Raw genomic sequence first — 7944 nt, 5'->3', positions numbered from 1 at the left:
GCAGAAATACAATATATTATTAACTGTAGTCACCACTTTGCACAATATATCTCTTGAACTTATTTCTCCTATTTAACTGAAATTTTGTATCCTTTGCCCAACCCCCATGCTCCCCAACCACCTCAGCCTCTGGTAACCACCATTCTACTCTCTACTTTTATGAGATCAACTTTCTTAGATGCCACATCTGAGTGAGATCATACGGTATTTGTCTTACTGTGCCTGGCTTATTCAAAATATCATGTTGTATGCAGTAAACAGCTACAATTTTATCTGTTAAAAAAATCTTAAAGCAAGTTAGTGTTTCCCACCATATTACCATCCCTTTTTGTGGAAGGTGTAAATACTTCATCTTTCCTATTTTCTTCTATCTCTTCCTTTTCCAGATGGACTCTAAATAAGGAAGTTAAGTTTTATGTGCCTTCTTGTGATGAAGATGGATCCTCACACTTATACTGTGCTTTAAGGTAACGCAGGCTCTTATGTTGAAGCCCACAGCTGTGAAATATTGGCGAAGCTCCCATGTTGTTTGGCCATCTCTGTTGCCTCAGCCCAACCTTGCCTCTAACTGTGTTGTCAATCTCCCTATGGCTGGGCTGAAATTCCCACTCAGCACATTCATTTCAGGCATCTCATCTGCTAACCACCATTTTTATTCTGATGTGACAGCCCCATTTTGTTTTCCTCTGAGGTAATTTCCTTCCAGTGTCTGAACAAAGAAGTTGGGTTAAAGGTTTCCCCATACCCCCTTTGACTGATTCTCCTTTTAAAACCTAATCCTCGCTCTCCGGCGCATGCTTTAGGTTTGAATCGTGAGGTTTGGGGGACGGGGTTGGAATTTAGGTCACTGCCTGACCACTGTTTTCACTCCCTGTTCCCTTTCCTCCTCCTCCTCTAGGTCCAGAAAAGTTTTCTTGTTTTTCTTTTTCCTTTTTTTTTTTTTTCACCTTTACTGTATGTCAGTGACTTCTCCTAATGTCATATCCTCCTCATTCTGGGGGTAGCATCAAGGGAACACGATTTACAGAGAGAAATAAGAACACATAAATTTAATATTTTCCAAGTATTATATATATGCTATTCATTTTACCCAAGAGAAAGCTAAAGCTGAAAGAGGTTAAAGTAACTTGCTTGCAAAATAACAGAGCCTAGATACAAAGCCTGGCTATAAAGCATTATGATAACACTATGTAGTTTGGAGTTTCTGAGTGTTTTAATCCAAAATTAGGAGCTTATCTCTCTTTGCAATTTTATCGCCAGATATTGCTTCTTATCCAATTAAATCAAATTAAAAACTTAATTTGATAGCACTTCCTTTATTTTTTATTTTTTTAGACGGAGTCTCACTCTGTCGCCAGGCTGGAGTGCAGTGGCACAATCTTGGCACACTGCAGCCTCCACCTCCTGGATTTAAGCAGTTCTCCTGCCTCAGCCTCCTGAGTATCTGGGACTACAGGTGCGTGCTGCCATGCCTGGCTAATTTTTCTGTATTTTTAGTAGAGACGGGGTTTCACCATGTTGGCCAGGACGGTCTTGATCTCCTGACCTCATGATCCTCCCGCTTGGGCCTCACAAAGTGCTGGGATTACAAGCATGAGCCACTGCGCCCAGCCAATTTGATAGCCCTTTCTTAATCCCTTATAATGTTTGGCATGTGCGACCATAAGAAATTGCCCTAATTAATTAATTTGACAGAACATAGCTTGTATGCAAAAATGAATTAATGATTAGATAAAATTAAAATCTAAATTAGGGACACACATCTACTTTTCACTCATGGTAGGGAGATTAGTTTCAGTTGAGTATTACATCTGATATAAAAATAATCACATAACTATAATAAAGAAAATTCATATCATTTGATTCTAAAGAGAGGCAGAGAAACTTTTTTCATTTTAAACCACTGACTGGGGATTAATGAACTAGAATCCATATTGTTTAAAAAGTAGTTGGCTTTAGGTTTTTAATAATATCAAATTTACATTAAAAAAAGTTAAAACATGACTTCTCAATGTATACGACAAATATACAATACAACGGTAGATTTTTTTCCCCCTAGGTTGTCCCAGACTAATGTTAAAAACAATGTCACAAAAAAAGTTGCATAAGAGAACATCTCTGGCTCTGTCACCACCACTTCCAAGGGCATACCAACTTTCTCCTTAAATTGAATTTTTATGTCTGATTTCACATGTTCTCCACCAACTAGTTCTTTTGGTGACTCAGTAGTGCCTGTTATTTTCCTGTGATAGTTTCAGTCAATGCCACCCATGTCTGCCAACATTCTGCTGCCCCTGATTCTCTCTTTAAAGCCAACCTTCTACTGCTGATGTCTTTGGATACACAGGGCAAGACCCGCGAATGCCTGATGTTTCAGGGCCTTCAGCTATGTCTCATGAAGCCTGCCATTTGTCAGCAGAGCCTACTTAACTGGCACCAATGCTGCTGCTGCCCTGATCTCAAGACACCATGGGGCTTTGATTAAGGCCACCCCTTTAAAATATCTATTATACTTTTAATGCAAAAATTTTAATGTAAACCTATGAGAGCTCAGCTGAAGAAATGTGCTGAAAATAGACAACATATTATGTACAGAGATACTCTTTTCCTACAATATTTGCCTCATTGGTCCATTATCCAAATTTAGCACTTTCTTTCCTGAATTGAGTACTTTCCTAGGAAGTTTTTAATTCCCTTATGGAAAATAGTATCTGGGAGCATATCTTAGGCTCAAGCAAAGACCTCTGTTGTCTTCCTTCCTATCCACCTACTTATATTTACAACTGCCTACTGGATATTTCTATTTCATATCCCACATTTTCCTTGAACTCAGCATGTCTGAATCAAACTCATCATCTCCTCCTGATCTTCCATCTGGTATTCTAGTTTCAATAAATAGGACCACCTTTCACCCAGTTACCTATATCAGAAACCTAAGCATTTCATGTGTCTTCTTCCCAACCTTGCCACTGCTCCTATCTGCTACCTCCCAAATCCTATTCTTCTCCCTCCTAAGTTCTCTAAAGTTCGTCCACTTCTCATTTTCACTATCTTGTGTCAGGGCATCATCTCTTGTCCATATTTCTACAATTACTTCCTAGTGGTTCTCCTTACAGTTTCTCTTGCCCCTCCTCTCCAATATGCCTTCTACATTGTATAGCCAAAATAATCTGCCAGAAAATGCAGTTTCATCATCTATTTCTTATTTAAAAATCTTAAATTCCTTCTTTTTGTTCTTAGTCCCAAACTGGTCTGGCCATAATAATGTCTTTTCCCTCTTGGAACTGCCATGTTATCTCTCATCCCCAGGCTTTTCCAAGTACTATTCTCTTCGCATGGAATATTTACTAAATTTTTGTTGGATAAATGACCAAATGAATGTTTTCCCAGAAGACAGTAAATTAAAGAACTAAGGAATAGAGATTCCCTAAATTTATTTATATTTAACTGAACAATTTTACTACCTTAAAAAATGTATGTAATGTTTTACAAACAAAAAGTAAAACTGAAATTGGCATCTCCATATGAAACTTGTGGATCTGTTTTCAGATCCTAGCTGGAGTGTTCAAGTAACTCTGTGGCTTGGACTGCATTGTGGTCCTCTTCTACCTGGGAGTATTCCCCTCTTTGACTTGGTTGACGTCCTAAAGATGTAGCCAATCCTTATGGCAGGATGACAAATATAGAACAGTGAGGGAATCACTGGACACTTCACCAGCCAAATCCCTCAAATCAAATCTGGCATAAATGGAGTGACAGATGTCACTGTCAGATTGCTCTAACATCCTTGATATGACCTACCGCTAGATGCTCTAATTTCATTTCAAAAAGCCTAAGTAATCTTTACAAGTTTGAACAGTGAAAAAGAGAAAATAACTTTATAACTTGGCAAGGCCAGTGGCATGCAATACCTTTAGAAACAGACCTAGAAACCCCATCATTTATAAGAGCATCTGGCTGCCATCTACAGGATGCTGGGCACAGGCCAACTTTGATAATTACATTCAGCTTGCCCACCTTCGCTAATCACTTCAATTGGACGATACATATTCAATTCTGCTAAAAAAAAATGCCAGGCATGATTGCTAGTCAATTCTGTAAGGCAACTGGCTCTCCCTAGAAACTGTAGCCTTTTATAGGTAGGAGAAGTAAAATAATTGCACAATAAATTCAGAACTTTGGCTTAAAAATGGCAAATTATGAGACAATGAAACTGCCAATTATATCATTTAGGGAAATTTAAATATCCTAACTGGGATTGCCTTTGTAGTTTATTAAAGGAGAAAATATTCATTTTAACCTGATCTGACATTTCACTTTGGTTTTATGGTAATTACAGATTATAAAACCAGTGTAGTATTATGCACTCAAGTGCATGCACATAGAAGGGATTTTGTTTGGTGTGAGCTGGATCCTATAAAGTCTAAAATATAATTCAAATAGCAGACAAAAGTTAATTACATCAGAGTATAAAAATCATTATTAAACAGAAGATGTCACTTTTACTCACATTTCCCTAGGCCTCTTACATTTGAGGACTTAATGTAATTTTATTAAGAAATTTGACACTTTATTTGAAAGAGTTTGTGTTTCAACAACTAAAACATTTTTAAAAATTGGTTTTATTCTTCCACTCTGTTTTGAGAGTTTTTGAGACTGGAAGGATGTTTTATGGTTGGCTGCTGTTTTAAAAGAATTCAATATTCAAGGGAGGAAAACTTAGAAAGTATGGTGAATAACAATAATAAACACTTAAAGTTTGACCACATGCAGAGAAATGTTATGTGATTTGCCTACATTAACTCACTCAGTCCTTATATTAATTCAATTACATTGGTATTTTTAATATTCCTATTTTATAAATGGAAAAAATAAGGCACAGGTAAGTAAGTGTCCCAGGGCCATATGGGCAGCAAACAGTAGAGGCAGGATTCAGATGCAGGGAATCTGGCTCTAGACTTCATGCTTTTAAACACCATGCTATACTGCCTTTCCCCTAAACACCAGAAGGAGCAATTATTCTTTTTTTTTTTTTTTTTTTTTTTAAAGAGTAAAATATCACCTAGTGAATTTTATCTCAGAACTTTGATAATGTTCCTTTAGCAGTATCATTAACACCAGAAATGACATAAGGGATAGATTTGACCCACTGAAGACTCTCTTCTTCAGTGGACTTCATCTCCAGTGGATTAGAATAGTATTAACAGATCAGTTCAACTTGCCCACTTGAATGAATTACAAAATAGCATGATCTACATATATAAACATCTAACCCGCTTACAGAAAAGTTTTGGAAACGTTTGCAGATTAGTTGAACAAGCACTCATAGTGCCTACAATGAGCCTACTATGCTAGGCTCTAGGAAAAATGAGTCAAGTCTAACTCACCCTTTAAGGGCCATATAGATTACTGGAGACACTAGGAATGTACATAATTACTTCTAATGAAAGTTATAGTGTAGTAAGTATTAAAGGAGAGCAAAATAAAAATGCAAATAGAGCACAAGAGGAAACTTAGATAGGGGGTGGGGGGCTGACCATCAGAGAAGTTGCAGCAGACAGTGGACTTCTGAGCTAAGACCTTGCAATGATATTCCAGACAAAGTTATAAAAGGATCCAAGTCACAAAGCATAGGGGTAGTGGGAAGAGTTTTGGCAAATGAAAGAAGATATGTATGTTGAAGCTAGATTATGAAGAACATCGTGTATCTGTATTTTACACAGAAAGTGCATATGTGTACATTCAGCGTAACATCTCAATGTGTACATTACATATTCACATAATTTTCAGTGGAGACATGTCTTTGTGTCTATTTCTATGGAAAAAAAATTATGCTCAATGTAGATAGCTCCTTATTCTAGAATAGTGTAAAAAAAAAAGGATAAAATTCTTTTTCAAACATGCAATCACTCTGTGACCTGTTTTCTTGTTAGAACATGGGAATAATAACATTTACCTCATCAGGAACCCTGTAAGATGTAATTAAATAATGCATGTAGGTCTTAGTTCCTTACTAACAGGTTCTTTAAAAACATGAACTATTTTCTCAGTCCTAAATATTATTTATTCTGTCAGCACAAGGGAAAAAGAGAGACAACTCAGAGACCCTCCTGTTTGAATTAGCTTGCCTAGTTAAGTGACCCAGCAAAGTGGGTCTAAAGTGACAACTTTAGAAACACAGAAAAAAAAAAAGGTAACCTGTATCTAATACTAATCCTCCATCTCTCATTTACCTTTTAGAATCCTTTGCAATGTGTCAGTGGAGCAAGGCTCCATAAAGAAGCCACGCCACTTAACTGATGGGTATGCCATTAGGAGGAGGGATGGATTTTCTTCTCAAGGGAGTGAAATGGTGGCATGGTGAATGAATAGCCAGAGTTTCAGCATCCTGACATGTCCCCTTTTGTATTAACCATTTGGTCTCATGGCGTTTCCCTTTCAATTGGATAAAGTCATGTGTATGCTGATGAGAAGACTACGAGTCTTGTGGGAACATAACCTTTTCCTTTATTGAATCATTCCTGTCCCTAGCAGTAAGATGTATAGAGCGAGAAAAAGAGACTAGTGCGATCCTCTCTTAGCCCAAATTTTCCATGGGAAAGAGTAAACAATTCCTTCTTATCACAATGTATCCTTATGAGAGAAAACATAAGGACAAAAACAGTAAACAACAAGGAAAACAAAACCTTGCACACATAGCTTCCTTGGGGAAAAAAACATATCCAAATTAATTTTCTTTATCAAAACAAATGAGGGTTGAACTAAATAATTTTAACACTTTAAAAATATTTTTAATTTGCTACACATATTGTTGACTACTTCAACAATGAATATGAATTTTGAATCATTAACCTTTATATGGTGATACATCTTTAATAGGAATATTACATGGGAATGGAAACCAAGAAGTGGAAGCGCTTACTATCACAACCAATGAGCCACAACTCTGGACTCTGCAGAGAGTTGAGAGATCCTGGTTGCCAAGCAGGGAACAGGGTTTAAATAAGATTTCAGTGAATTATAAGCTATGACCTGGGTACTTCAGGCTCCTTGTGCCAAGGGACAAGCAGCAAAATAGTAACCATCATCATGGCAGGGATAATTAATCCTGATCAACACAAGCAGGCAGGGCTGATGTGACACAATAAGGACAGAGAAAAATATATTTGGTACTCCCTTGTTGAATTTTATGGTGAATGGGAAAGTGCAGAAACCTCAATCTGCAAAAAGCATGGTGACCAGGGTCGCAGACTTCTCAGGGATGAGGGTCTGGGTAATGGTAGCAGACAAGGCATGTAGACCAGCAGAGATGCTAGTTGAAGATAAGAGGGATCTACAGTGGATAGTAAAGGAAAGAGACAATGAGATCACTTGAGGTCCCAAGATTGGCTGCAGTAGTGGCAGGTGTATTTCATCCTACTAACTGTACTCTTTTAGGTTCTTCCAGATATAGAATTCTGTGACAACCTTAGAGGAATTGCTGCAAAAATATATATGTAGTGAATCCAAGCAATGCAAGAAGTGGACTGTATATGCTTCCTCCTAAATGCTGAGGATGCTGTTGGCAAACAGCCTTCAGTTATCTGTTTTTTCAAGGGTTGCCGCAGCTGTAGTGAGCCACCTTTCCCAAGGTCATGTCCCTTCCTAGTGTAGCTCATATCTAATGACTGTTCAATATGAGAATATAAAATTCTTGCCACTTTGATCCAACTAGGAGAAAACTTTAGCTCCCAAGATTGCTGTGATGTCAGCTGAGGTCTACTTTGGTCCTACATCACAGCTCAACTTCCATCTTTGCTCAGTCTTACTTCTTTCTCCTCTGTCGTACAAATTCTGCATGTTAAACTCTATCTTAGAAGAAACCCAGCTGGAGACATTCTTTGGTGGTGGTGGTGCTTGTGGTAGCAACGGTGCAAGTGGTGGTGACTTCCCAGGTGTTTCAAT

General features: G+C 37.7%; 1 long non-coding RNA gene across 1 annotated transcript in view; it reads left to right on the top strand.

Moving 5' to 3' along the window:
* Window positions 1-429: 429 nt before the first annotated feature.
* The window catches only part of LOC129523762 (uncharacterized), a 32850-nt gene continuing 25335 nt past the window's right edge, over window positions 430-7944 (top strand). Inside the window, exon 1 of the long non-coding RNA XR_008667364.1 lies at window positions 430-467. This is a non-coding gene — a long non-coding RNA (uncharacterized lncRNA). The remainder of the gene's footprint in view (window positions 468-7944) is intronic.

Source organism: Gorilla gorilla, chromosome 6, assembly GCF_029281585.2.
Source record: "Gorilla gorilla gorilla isolate KB3781 chromosome 6, NHGRI_mGorGor1-v2.1_pri, whole genome shotgun sequence".
In the NCBI taxonomy this organism is placed as follows: Eukaryota; Metazoa; Chordata; class Mammalia; order Primates; family Hominidae; genus Gorilla; species Gorilla gorilla.
The sequence above is the reverse complement of the archived record's forward strand: the minus strand, read 5'-3'. Positions and strand labels throughout refer to the sequence as shown.